This window comes from Mycteria americana, chromosome 12, assembly GCF_035582795.1.
Source record: "Mycteria americana isolate JAX WOST 10 ecotype Jacksonville Zoo and Gardens chromosome 12, USCA_MyAme_1.0, whole genome shotgun sequence".
In the NCBI taxonomy this organism is placed as follows: domain Eukaryota; kingdom Metazoa; phylum Chordata; class Aves; order Ciconiiformes; family Ciconiidae; genus Mycteria; species Mycteria americana.
This window is the reverse complement of record NC_134376.1, coordinates 15,798,295-15,812,063: the sequence shown is the minus strand read 5'-3', so window position 1 is coordinate 15,812,063 and position 13,769 is coordinate 15,798,295.

Genomic DNA, 13,769 nt, shown 5'->3' with positions numbered 1-13,769 from the left:
AAGAGCCACCACTCACAGTGACAATAAGGCTATGTGTCTTAGTCAAGAATTTTACACTAGTCGAAGCGGCTAAAGTAAAATAATTTCAGAAGATAAAACACAGAGGGCTCTAACCTTATTAAAACATGTCAGTAAATAATAGTTGTTTGTTACTGGTTTAATTTCCAAAATTTCTGAGGTATTTAGTTAAACACTTACAGGGACTAATTGTAAATGATATATACCCATTGTTACTTTGGTTAATAAAAATGGTAATACCTGTACAAAACTGAACTGCTTTCAATGCCGTAATGTAATTACATCATGGAAAACAGCATAATAAAGCAAGAAGAAAACTCCAGGTATATGTAATTTCAGTTTAAACTTCCTTTGGAATGAAAAATACTGTCTGGGTGTGGGGACTGCTTTTAAACTGGGCAGGAAAACTAACTCTCTCTTACTGTACTCTTCACTTGGATTAATTAAATCAGAGTGTAAAATTGTACCAAGCTTTTCTGTGTGAATGAGTTGATAGGAAATATTGTAGTTTTGCTCTGATAAGTGCTGCTCTTAACAAAAGAAAGGCTTGGACTGCAGCTTGATATAGTACTTTCTTATCAAAATCTTTGAGTGTGGCTGTGGTTATCCAGCTGTCTTAGACCAGAGATGTCTGTCCGAGACAGAGAACTTAAAGTTTCTCTCCTGAATGTTTTCCTGCGTAGTCACAGTGGTAGAGCAGCTCTTAATTTCCCAGGCTAATGTGTCATCTGCAGTGAATCTCAGCCTTTGGTTCTGGAGAAAAATAGGAATGGATATCCAAAAATAAAAAGTTGCAGACATTATGAAATTAAGGAAATTTCCTAGTTTACTTCAGAACTGTTCTTCCCATCTTTACTGCAGGTCTGTCAGTAAAGAGTATTTTTGCTCTTCAGTCTTCTCTGAACCCTGTGCGTGGTGAGAAGCTGAACTAGGAGATGAGTAGGATGATCATTGTAACAGAGAATCAAACTGTACATGTGGTGGTGATCTCTATGTGAAGAATGTAAATTTGTCTGCATTAAGCTCCATACTGGTGGAGTTGTATTTCATCCTGAAGATAAATGATTTATAGTTAGGTTAGGTATCTTTAATTTACACCACAGTCTACAGGGCATTTAGATCAGCAGAGAGAGAGTGGATTTAATCTCTTTGAAAAACCCACTCATTTTGCTCGTTTCAACAGTTTGGTCTCTATGGCATAAGGAATAATGTGTAAATTCAGCCCTAAAATACATCCATTTGCAAATAAAAACACTGTCTGTCTTTGGTATTGTTAATTGTACATCCATTTTATTAGAGTCTATGTTTAGATGATAAATGCAAAATTTCTAACAGCATTGCATGTCACTACTGAGTATGTCCTGAACCAACCCTCATTTTGTGAAATCCTAAGTACTAGAGAAAAGTTTAGCCCTGTCAGAGTGGGACAGAGTGGGACTCTTTATGCTTCATTGCTTATCTGCATCTTCATCGTGTATCTTCATTGCTTATCCAAAAATTTTGGGGCGCGGGAGGAAAAAACCCTCTCTAAAACTGATGTGGGATTTAACAGAAACATAAAAGCCACTGAAGCCAAGTGAATTCTCTTAATTACATTTCTCTTACTGGAGTTAAGTAACACAGAATAGGACCTGAAGTTTCCATAATGTGAATGATTAACCATTCTAGTCAGTAGTAGTTCCACTGTTGAAATGAATCCTGGTCTTTTAGCATAACAGGTGCCAGAAAACCTCTTTTGACATACAGGATGATGTAGCAAGAGCAGTCATAGTTTCCTAAGCTTTTACTGTGAAATAAAGAAACAGAAATCATACTTGATCCTTAATATTCCAAAGGGATGTTTAAACGTAAATTTAATTGAAATGAAAATTCATTCTAATCCCAATAGTTTGATCTCCACCCCAAAGGATCTCCACAGCTGTAAGTAAAAATTAGTTGATATAAACGATTACCTCTCTTTTGAGCAACCACTTTAATAACAACTGAAGTATAATACTGAGCAAGGATACTACAGTTTACCATTAAAGTTATCCCTGCTTTAATTAAAAAGTTGAAAGTTAATGCAAAAAAGCATACAGTACAAAAAATAAAATTGTGATTGAATGTCCATTGCAAACATATTAATAGAATAGCAAACAAAGGGAAAAGATCATCATGCAGGCCTTTGGTGGTGGTTTTTTGTTTTTTTTTTTAACACCTGTTTCAGTTTTACAGGAAGAATCAACTTTGAGGTGATGCACAGTAAAGTGCCTATAAAATGTAGTCCACATATAAAATACCAAGTACTTTAAAATGCAAATAACTTCAATCTTAAATTATAGGGAAGTAGGGAGTTACTATTTCATGGAAAATAAATAATTTATTTAGTAGAAATGTTTAGAAATCAATGGTTGATTTTGAGACTTTGGGAGAAGCAAAGGGAGTCCTTTATAACAAATTAAAAATAATCTTGACCAATATTCAGTTAGGATGTATAGCAGAATGGCGCTATGTAATAGAGGATGGCAACCCTCACCCAAATCTTCACAAACTAAAATCAGATTTTTAAGCTGCTTCTGAAACTATAGGTTTTTCTGAGATTTTTCCCCTTACATGTCTGTAGTGATTATTCATATCCTGGGTAAATCAAGACAAAATCATGGCAGAGCTAGCTACAGATGTCGTTATCTACCCTGGAATATTTTGTGTCATACTTACATATTTATATACTTACATTCAGGATTAGAGAAAATTTGTGGAGTCAGAATACATTTTCATGTTTGAGGTTGATGTTTGAATTTAAAGAAGAGGTAGGAGAGAGTTTTAGAAATAATCAGAACCCAATGGTCATCTTCATTAATTGACTACTTATAGTTCTTTTTCTAGTTCTCTTTCTCTGTTTTAGTCTAGTTTTATAAGAAACTAAGCTCATGTGATTGCACAGCCTGACCCGCTGGTTGTCCAATATGATCATGTACTGAAATTTTAATCTGGAATGTATGCCTGTGTGAAACCTTTTGTATTTTCACTTTATATATTTTCACTTTACAGACAGACTTTTGCTCTGTTAACATTGCTGCTGAATAGCTGTGGGCATGGTATTCATGTTTATTGATGTTATATGCCTGTATTTGCAGGCCATTGCCTTCATTTTTGTGGTAAATAGAAATAATGTGTCTCTTAATATAAGCAGAGCACATTTTGCTCATTTAGCCACATTCCTGCATGGTGTTTGGACATAACTTAGTGAAGAGCATTACTTAAAAGGATCTGTCCAATTTTCTAACTATTGTGGAAGTAAGAAAATAAAACAAAGGAAAAACGCATTTAGTTAAACGTAGTTGCATTAAATGCTGTACTTAAGAGACACTAGCTCAGATCTCTACAGAAGTGTTTTGTTTTTTTTTCCCTACAGGATGAAAATGTAGCACTCAGGAAACATGGATAATGCAGCTATCAAGTAAGATAGAAAATAGTAGCAAATGAAACAAAATCCCACTTTAAAGTCCCAAGATGAAGTCATAATCCTTCTGGATAGATCCTAATAGATTCAATTCCTCTAGAAAAGTCCATAAAAGGGAAAAGGGAATGATTTCACAATTATTTTTTATCCTAACAGTTTCCCAAAATAGAGGCTCTGGATAATAACTTTGTATTAGCAAATGTTTGTTTTCCAGAGTAGAAGTTTACTTATCCTTCAGTGTCTCAGGAAGGACTGTTCTGCTCCATTCTGTGACACTGGGGCTAAGGAGAAAGGAACAGAAGGAGCTGATTCTAAACCGAGATGTTCATCCTTGAGCCTAGAGATTGCTGAACTTCCTGATCTAACTACGTACTAAAACTGTCATCCATTAGGGTGACAGGACATGCCTCAGATAACTCAGAGAGGTGAGAGAAAACTTCGGGTGAAAGATGACAGCACTTCCTCCAGAGTCTTAACCACACTTGTTGCATGATGGGGATGGGCTGAGTGTGTTCACCAACACACTCCTTAGAAACTTCTGCTGGTTTCCTTGCATCCAAAACTTTCATTGTCCAGCTGCCCATATGATAGGACAGCCACATAGTCTACAATGTAATATAGGTGGTATTATGTGTCCTGGCTGATAATAGTCCTAGAATGCAAGCTACATTTGATCTGCCTGATAGCCCTCAAGCAGCTCAACAGTTTTATGTTGCCTCCCAACACCAAAAAATGATTCTGAAGATTCTGGAAAATGTTCTGCTAGTATCATAGAATCATTAAGGTTGGAAAAGACCTCTAGGATCATCTAGTCCAACTGTCAACCCAACACCTCCATGCATACTAAACCATGTCCTGAAGTGCCTCGTCTACATGTTTTTTGAACTCTTCCAGGTATGGTGACTCTACCACCTCTCTGGGCAGCCTGTTCCAATGCTTGACAACCCTTTCAGTAAAGAAATTTTTCTGAATATCCAATCTAAACTTCTCTTGACGCAACTTGAGGCCATTTCCTCTCGTCCTATCGCTAGTTACTTGGGAGAAGAGACTGACACCCATCTCTCTACAACCTCCTTTCAGGTAGTTGTAGAGAGCCATAAGGTCTCCCCTCAGCCTCCTTTTCTCCAGGCTAAATAATCCCAGTTCCCTCAGCCGCTCCTCATCAGACTTGTGCTCTAGACCCTTCACCAGCTTCGTTGCCCTTCTCTGGACATGCTCCAGCACCTCAATGTCCTTCTTGTACTGAGGGGCCCAAAACTGAAGACAGTAGTCAAGGTGCGGCCTCACCAGGGCCGAGTACAGGGGCACGATCACTTCCCTAGTCCTTCTGGCCACACTATTTCTGATACAAGCCAAGATGCTATTGGCTTTCTTGACCACCTGGTCACACCGCTGGCTCATGTTCAGCCAGCTGTTGACCAACATCCCCAGGTCCTTTTCCGCCAGGCAGCTTTCCAGCCACTCTTCCCCAAGCCTGTAGCGTTGCATGGGGTTGCTGTGGCCCAAGTGCAGGACCTGACACTTGGCCTTGTGGAACCTCATACAATTGACCTCGGCCCATTGATCCAGTCTGTCCAGATCCCTCTGCAGAGCCTTCCTACCCTCAAGCAGATCGATACTCCTGCCCAATTTGGTGTCATCTGCAAACTTACTGAGGGTGCACTCAATCCCCTCATCCAGATCATTGATAAGGTATTACACAAGACTTGACCCAGTACTGAGTCCTGGGGAACACCGCCTGTGAGCAGCTGCCAACTGGATTTAACTCCGTTCACCACAACTTTCTGGGCTTGGCCATCCCACCAGTTTTTTACCCAGCGAAGAGTACACCCACCTAAGCCATAAGCAGCCAGTTTCCCTAGGAGAATGCTGTGGAAGACAGTGTCAAAGGCTTTACTAAAGTCTAGGTAGATAACATCTACAGCCTTTCTTTCATCCACATATATAAGCACAGAGAAATTTGGCTTTGCTGACCCTGCTTTGATCTGGGGGAGAGGGAAGGTGTTGGACTAGGTGATCTGCAGAGATCCTTCTCATCTAAATTATTCTGTAGTTCTACATATGACATTTTGATCAGCATGCATACATTATGTTTCATGTGAATTTTAGAAAGCATCTCTAACATTGAACTAACTTTCTCTCTTAATACAATATCCAGTAGTCCAAAGCTGTTGTCCAATCCTGCTTTGAAAAAACAAATGCCTTAAATGTGTTTGAGCCTATAGGCTCGTCTACCTGATACAACAGAATATGATGCAAGAGATCCCTGACCCGCAGGAACAGAGCTGTTTCTGGAGCACAGATGCATTAGGGCAGCACTGTGCCTGAGATCACAAGCTGTATGAAGAGGTACAGCTACTTAGTTCAGGTGCAGTCTCATGTTAACTGAATGATTCTGTATTTAAGACACTGTTTCCTCATGGTGTTGTTATGTCAGGAGGATACAGTGGTTTGGTCAGAGCTATCTTGTGGCTCACCCTATGCTGGGAGTCATGGTGAAATGAAAATATGCCCAAAATCTTTTCTGTTTTTCTTCAGTGGTTCAGAGTGATCATTCCAGCTAGAGATGGATACCTTATTGTCATTAGTATACGAGTAGCACAACTGGTCTGAAATAAGATCTAGACATCTTTCTCAGTGCTCTCCTGGAAGCTTCTCAGATATTCTGAAAGCACTGTTAACAACCAGAATAAATGAAAGTACACAATTACACTGTACTGGGGCTTATTTTGCTATTTGTACCCAAAATCAGTTAATATTTATGTAATCTGGCTGTGGCAGACCCTGCAGAGTTACAGTGTACTTTCATATGTACATCACTGTTAATCCATAAAACAGCTAGTGAGGTTGATCTTTTAGGGAAAAATCTGAATGTGAATTTTAGTAGTTAGTAATGCTAATTCTACGCAAATGGATACTAGGATAGATTTATCTAGTATTATACAGTGTGTTTATAGTGCAACCTGACTTCCAAACTGTCTATCTGATTTTGTACAGTTTTGATCGAGCTATCTCCATAGCAAAAACTTGGCATTGATGTTGTATAATAGTTTATTTTTTTACTATCTGCACACAAGATTATGTATGAGAAGAAGTATGCAGCAAGTTCCAAGAGGTCTTAGAAATTTTTATGAGTTAAAAAACAGAGGCGTGTAGTAGGAAGTCAAAAGTTCTGAGTATTTTTCCCAGTACTAGGCACTGGGAAAACCATTAAGTTAACAGGAAATTTGTGATCTGTCTGAAATAACATTACTTATTTCAAAAGTTATCCTGTCTTCGCAAACCAAACCCAGAATGTTTTGTAAATGTAACAAATGCGGTAAGAAATGCTACACGTACACTTTGGTGCTGTGCTTTTGGAATGAAGCTTACCTCGGTGTAGGAGCAGAGACCATTCGCCACCTGGGCAATTAACATTCCACTCAAGGTTTCACCCTGGTGTAACTGAAGGTTGAATTTTGATCTGTGTCTAATGATGCGATAAAGTGACTCAGTTTCCTCAAAGGTCCGTAAGTATTACGTCCTACATGCAGTAGTGAATTTTACCTGTAATGAATTGGAAAGTGTTATCAAATAATTAGAGCTACAGGGTCAGAGACCAGAATAACAGAACAACGTTTGGCTGACAAGCACATAGATAAAATTTTGGTGAAATGTTAGGAGTAATAAAAGTCATTAATAATCATGTACAAAAAGCTGGTTAAATGTATCTACTGTAAATACTTAATTCAGAAAATAAGCGTACAAATTGACTATGAGCAATATGCAAAAACCATTTGAGATTGGATTCCTATTGTTATCTGGTTTATGCTTTATATGCTTCTCTAATTTGAGTCCATGCAGGGCATAGAACCCACAGTGCTTGCCTTCCAGTTCTTTCTGTCTGACATAAGACTGGGAACTTAAAGGAGAAAAGGGCTCAGTTATTATTCAGGAGAATGTAGAGGAAAAGCTTTCAGTATTTGAACAATATTCCTTCAGTGTGGGTTGTGGAGACAAATTTCTGCATCTGGATTCAATCCCATTGATTCCATTGACTGGTCATTTGCATGGGCTTGTAACAAGTTTGAGCCCTGATTTTAACATACATGTTTATAGATGTGTAAGGCCCTGATTTCTTTTGTAAACATGTAAATGGTTAATACTATTGCTGATTATTAGGCAAGGAAGTGAAGAACAAAATCCAGTGTTCATTGCTTTAGCTAAACATGTATCTCTCAAAATGTATAACCGTGCTAATTCTGAAGTTGCATTACCTGAATGAACTTAATTATGTTTACTTAACATGAAACATGAAATGTATTGATGTATTTTCAGTTTTTAAAAACTTACAAGAAGATGTAGTTTTTATAACAAAATTCAGTTTATGATTTGCAGTGTCTTTGTTGAGATGAGAAGTTCATCCTGTGTACGGGCAGCAAACCCCGTCTTTTACAGGTGAATGTAAAACTTTCAAGCATTAAGAACTTCGCAGCTTTGAAATGTTTAAGTAGTTTTGGGTGATTTCTCAGGTGCCTTGTTTGTAGACAGAAAATTAGTCTGGTTTTCAAGTCTAAATTTATAGATCATCTATCAATATGGTCATCAGCAATGATATTTGTTTGTCATTTGGTTAAAGGTATTTCAAATTAAATCTTCTGACTCATCTGTCTAATACTCTTCTGAAACTCTGATGCAATGATCTTTACATCGAGAGATTTCCCTTTATAATAACCAACAGGTAACTGCTGCTCTAAGCTGTGAGAGAGTTGTACAATCTTTTAACTAGGTTTTTTGGCCTTCTTTCTAATTTGCTAAAATATTGCAGCATTTAAAAAAATCTCTAAACCTCAACTTCTGCATGAATGAATGTAAAAGATTTTACATAGTCATGTTTCTGTGCTGCTAAAAATTTCTCTTAAAAGGCATTATATCTGTATGTATAAATATAATTGTGGTTTTGATAACACTGCAGCTACACCAAAGTCTGTGACATACTCTTGACATTTAAAACTGAGTGATCCAATCAGAGTATGATTCATTCCTTTTGGGTCTTGTGGTCAATCAGGGTTTCACAAGTAAATGTAACAAAGAAAAAGCGTCTTGTCTGTTTTCCCTTCATTTGCATGAGACTAGTTACCATAAGTAAGGTAAAAGTTGTGTCCTATGTCCTATTCCCTCCTCAATTTGCACCATGTGGTCAGCAAATTGTGGTCCTGTAAATGGTGAGTCTTTATCTGATAGCCTTCTAATTAACTTCACAATACCCTGGTTGTGAAAGTGCATCAGGCATTCAGAAAAATAGAAGCATGCTTCCTATGTTCACAGTTTTAACAGTTTATGAACCTATCCCGCAATTTCTGAGTGCGGTGTGACCATACCTTAATCTGGTCCTTAAGGGAATACCCAGTGTATTTCTGGTAAAATATATATGGGAATTTAGATAATTAGGTTTTACACAAGTTGGTATGACTGTTCAGCATCTTCGGTGGAAATTAATTTCTCCTAGGTATATAGCAGTAGGAGTGAAATGAGTATGTAGCTTTATTTCTTTTAAGATTAAAGGTCATCTATTTGTGTTAGATTATATTTTTCATGTGTATGTTCTACTACATTCACCACTACATGTCTGCTGAGCATAGTGGAGTTACTACTGGTATAAATTTAGGCAGCAGGTGGGAAAAAAAAAGGAATATGGCAGAGAGATAATTGAGAAAGCCCTAGTTTTGGACTGATATAATAGAAGCTGATTTTGGACTTAAAGAAGTTTTATTGGTTTTGCATGGGCTGGAAAACATGCTGCATCTTGGGGAATTGATGTTTAAACTCTATTTTCAACCTGAGAGATGAGAAATAGAGAATGCTATGGTCATATAGAAGCACTTCAATTGAATGTTTTGGCTTTTATTCTACACTGTATATGCTATGTTTATCATTACTGTTATCTACGTTTCTACTTCTGAGGTTTTCTTTCTGATGCTATTTTGCTCATGTAGCTTTAACGGACAACAGCAGACTGTAACACCGTTATATGAATGTTTTTGCAACCAATGCACTTTTTTTCTGAAAATATGATGGAATATTAGAACATAGGCTTTTGTATTGTAAAAGCTTGCTTTTTAACATCTGTTTTTCAATACTCTCTGATGAATTCATGCATCTGTTTATATTAATCCTTGAAACTTTTGCTCCTACGTGAGTGTTTCAACTCTGAATATTGCATTCTATTGAAACAGCAGTGCACATGAATCTGAAATTTACGTTTTTCTTGCTCCACCATGGGTTTGTGCACATCTCCTAATCCATAGTCTGCAGTCTCTTGAAGGGAGAAGACCACCCCTTTTCTGTATATAGAAAGTAATTTGCACTAGAAATTGTATGCTGTCACATGCAAAAAAGCTAGCCTAAACTGTTAATATTGTGAACAGTTGTGACAATACAAGTTTTGAGTTGATTTCTGGTATGATTGTTTGGGATCTCTCACAAAGAGCATCAGTCTAAGCCGAAGATGGTAAGCAAGGGGAAACAAATATAGTGGACATTATGTTTTCAAATACTGAAAATATTCAACCTTTTTTTTTTTTTCCTTTGAATGAGAAAGAGCGTCCCAAGAATATTTAAAACTCTGTAAGGTGTGGTAACCACCTATACCTTCATGTCTTTTACATCACCAAAATACTAAGACAGGCATATTTTAGCCTGTGTTATGGGTGTTACTTAGGTATGATTATTTTCCATTTTCCTTTTTTTATTTTATGCATATATCAATTAATGTTAATTTATTTTATCTTCCATTAGTTAAGTGCTCTGTAGATAATATTCAGAGAACCATTTTTTGTGCTAATCCAGTCACTCATTATAGCAGGTATATTAACAATTTCATCCCAGTGTGGGTTTTTTTAATGTGATAAAGCTTACCTATAGAAGTGAGACTAAGATCTCTAATTCCATTGCATCCTCCTTGGATAAATACAGCAGCCCGATTAAAGTGTCAATAAAAGTGAGATCACTAATGAACCAGGCTTCTATTTTGTTTCATTATTGTTAGTCCCAGTATCTCTATGATGCATTTTTCTTAATCATGGTAAATAAACCTACCTCTTGTATGGTCATAAAGTATGAAAAAGAAGAAATAATAGGCAGCACAATACATGAGCACCATGCAGTCACTCCTTGAAAAATATCATCTAACTACCACAGGGAAATCACCACTTACTACTGTGAAGAACTGAGTTGACTAATAAATCGGTGTGTCTGTAAGACAATGAAAGCTTCTTGAAAAAGTCACCTGCAAAGTTGTCCTTTTATGTAGATTTTGTGTAAAAGATTATTTAAAATTCAGCTGTAAACTATACTTCCGCAAGATTTCACATAGATTTCCCTACTACTTACACACATAGAGTAAGTACTGCAAAGACAGAGACTATACCACACAGCATGCAAGTTATTTTGCTCAGGATCATTTTTATTTTAATAACAATGTGTATTGGAAATTTACTATGCTACAAGAATAGCTTTATGTGAAATCTTGTGAATTTGGAATATTAATGTAAGATAAATTACTTTTAAATTGAATTTCTAGAATGCAATTGATTGTGTTTGCCTGGGATGAATAAGGAATTATCCACACTTATCTAAAACTTAGATATGCTGCTTCTGAGCAAGTCAGAGAATAATTTAGGAATATTTCTGATAAAGTGCAGTGTATTTCACGTTGCCTTAGATTACTTGAGAAACAGAAAAGCAATGTTTTGGTAAAGTATATCTTTAAACCATCTTTTATAGGTAAGGTAAAGGTTGGATTTTCAATTTATTAAAAGCAGAAATATAAAAAACTTTCTACCTTCATCTCTGAGACTATTTTCTTCTTGAAATCTTTGCGTATCTTTAAAAGACTTTTTTATTTGTTGCAGGTTGTTGGGGTTTTGTTCTATAGACAGCATAGATTTAAATTTGCTATAGTCCTTAGAACATTGCTCCAGTGTATGTTATTGACCTACATTTTCCAATGGTTATAAAAACCAAAAGGATCACAAGACATAAAAATGGATAGATGGCTTGATTTTATTCTGGCATTCAGCTTGCTTAGCTATAAAAGCTTTTCTCCATTTGTCAACAGGGAAATAATTCTTGTGAATTCTGCAGTAGCAGACCTTAGTAACGGGTAAAATCCATCCAGTAGGGGCAAGAACAGTGGAAGCTCTTTATTAGCTTCTAATTTACAGTGAAAATACACTGTTTATTAGTCATGAGTAACTTGTAACCTAATATGGTGTTACTCACTTGAAAAAATAATTTTGTTTTGATTGCCAAGGAATCCACTGCTTTTTGAATGCCAAGTTAACAATGAATATCTTGCTTATGAAGCAGAAATTTACTTCTTCATCTAATGAGTGAAGGAAGAAACTCAAATGAATACAATAAACAGGATTTTCTTAAAAAAAAAAAAAAGGCAACACAGTTGGATTTGATTTGAAAAGAGCAATAGCAGGCATATGTCATGTGTCATTATAGGAGAGAACTGATGACAGTATTATTCATTATGTGGTTTCAGTGTGCCCTAAATTGGAGTATAAGATTATTGGAAGTGGATGATTTCCCCAGATTACTGCTTAATAGTGACTAAAGGGCCGACATTACTCATATTTGCAATGAAAATAGTGCCAAAAAACAGCAGTAGTTGACTGGAATGAAATGTGGAGCCCTCAGGGTTTTAGCTTGAGATGCAGCTTAATTGTGTGTCTCTTGCTTAATACAAATGTCCCTGCGTCTCTGAGGCTGGTGTGCTTTCAGCACTTGCAAATTGATCCAGCAGTTTCCAAAGTATTTACTGCTTTTTTTCTTCACTGCTTTCTAAACAAGTTATTATAATGACTTCGCAGACTAAAGTAGGTTTCCCTGTTTCTGACTGTATCATTACCAAATGCTATATTCTTTCAGCTTTCTGTCACCTTTTGCTTACTTCCTTTATCTGCTTAATCTTCATAATGACATTTTTGGAAGAGGGTTAGGGTCTGAATTGTCATGAATGGAATCTTCCTTTTGCACTTCTAGAAAAATGGATGTGTAAGAATGACCCAACTGGGACTAGTGTACTTTTGCTGTAATACAACTGATGTGTTGGTTGCTCTTATAAATGAAATATAAGTGTTGTGAATTACTTTTAAACAAAAACAATTAATATTTTCAAGCACATTTACTAAAGTACTTTTAGGAAGAATTTAAACTGTGAAATTTCTTATACTTTTAGGGGCACATGTTAGGCCTGCTTTGGATAATTGTTTGCTAAATTGGTTGTAGGGTATGAATAGAACATTCTTGTAGACCAGCTAAATTAGAAATGACCTAAAATTTACACAAGGTTGACTAAAAATCATGTTGTATTTCTGTCATGGTATTTAGACTTTGTCTCTGCCACATCCCATGAGATGAAGCAAAAATATTGCATTACTGTGAAGGAAAATGGTTTTGTTCTGTGAAGGCGCTGGACTGAAGTGCAGAAGAATGAGTTTTAATTCAGTGCTGTGTTGAATTCCCTGGTATGCCAAACTCAGACAAGACTTTTAACCGCTGCGCTTCTATTCCCTGTTCATAAAATGGAAACAAAAGTACCTTCTTTTTGCCCATTGAAAATGTAAGGTGTAAGTAGCAAAGACTAGCTTTTACATAGAAAATGCCTTGGGAAAGGACCTCAAGAAGTCATCCTGTCCATCTACTTTAAAAAGCAAGGCTTGGAACTAAAGTATTTAAATGTTCTATTACAAACAGGGAGAGGAGCAATGGAAGAAATTATTCCTATGTTGTATTGTGTCTGGCAATGATCATGATTTCTACCTTACCTGCAATACTTCATAAATTTGAATAAGGTATAAAAGAAACCCCAGATTCTGAAAATGATGCTTACAGTCTTTGGATTTAAAGGGATCACTTAAGTCTTTTTGGGTCGACGTGGTTGACTCGGTTAGAAAGTAACTAGGATTAATTGGTAGAATCTGTAAATAGTAACCGATTAAAAAGAAGATCTTCGATACGTATTCAAAGTAAACTGAACTGTTACACCTTCTGAGTTTCACTGATCCCTGAGTAGTACATCTCTTCATGTTGATCTTGCGGCTGTGTTCTTCAAAGAGAAAATTACTGATGAGGATTTTTAATTGTTATTATTTCCTTTAGCTTAGAAGATTAAATAGCTATCTTGTAGTGCTCAGCAAAATTTCCAATGAACATTTATAACTTTTGTAGATCAGTCTCTTTTTAATATTTGTTAGACATTGCTGCCGGAATTCAGTCACTTGTACAAATGAAGCTATTTATGACATTGTATTAATTG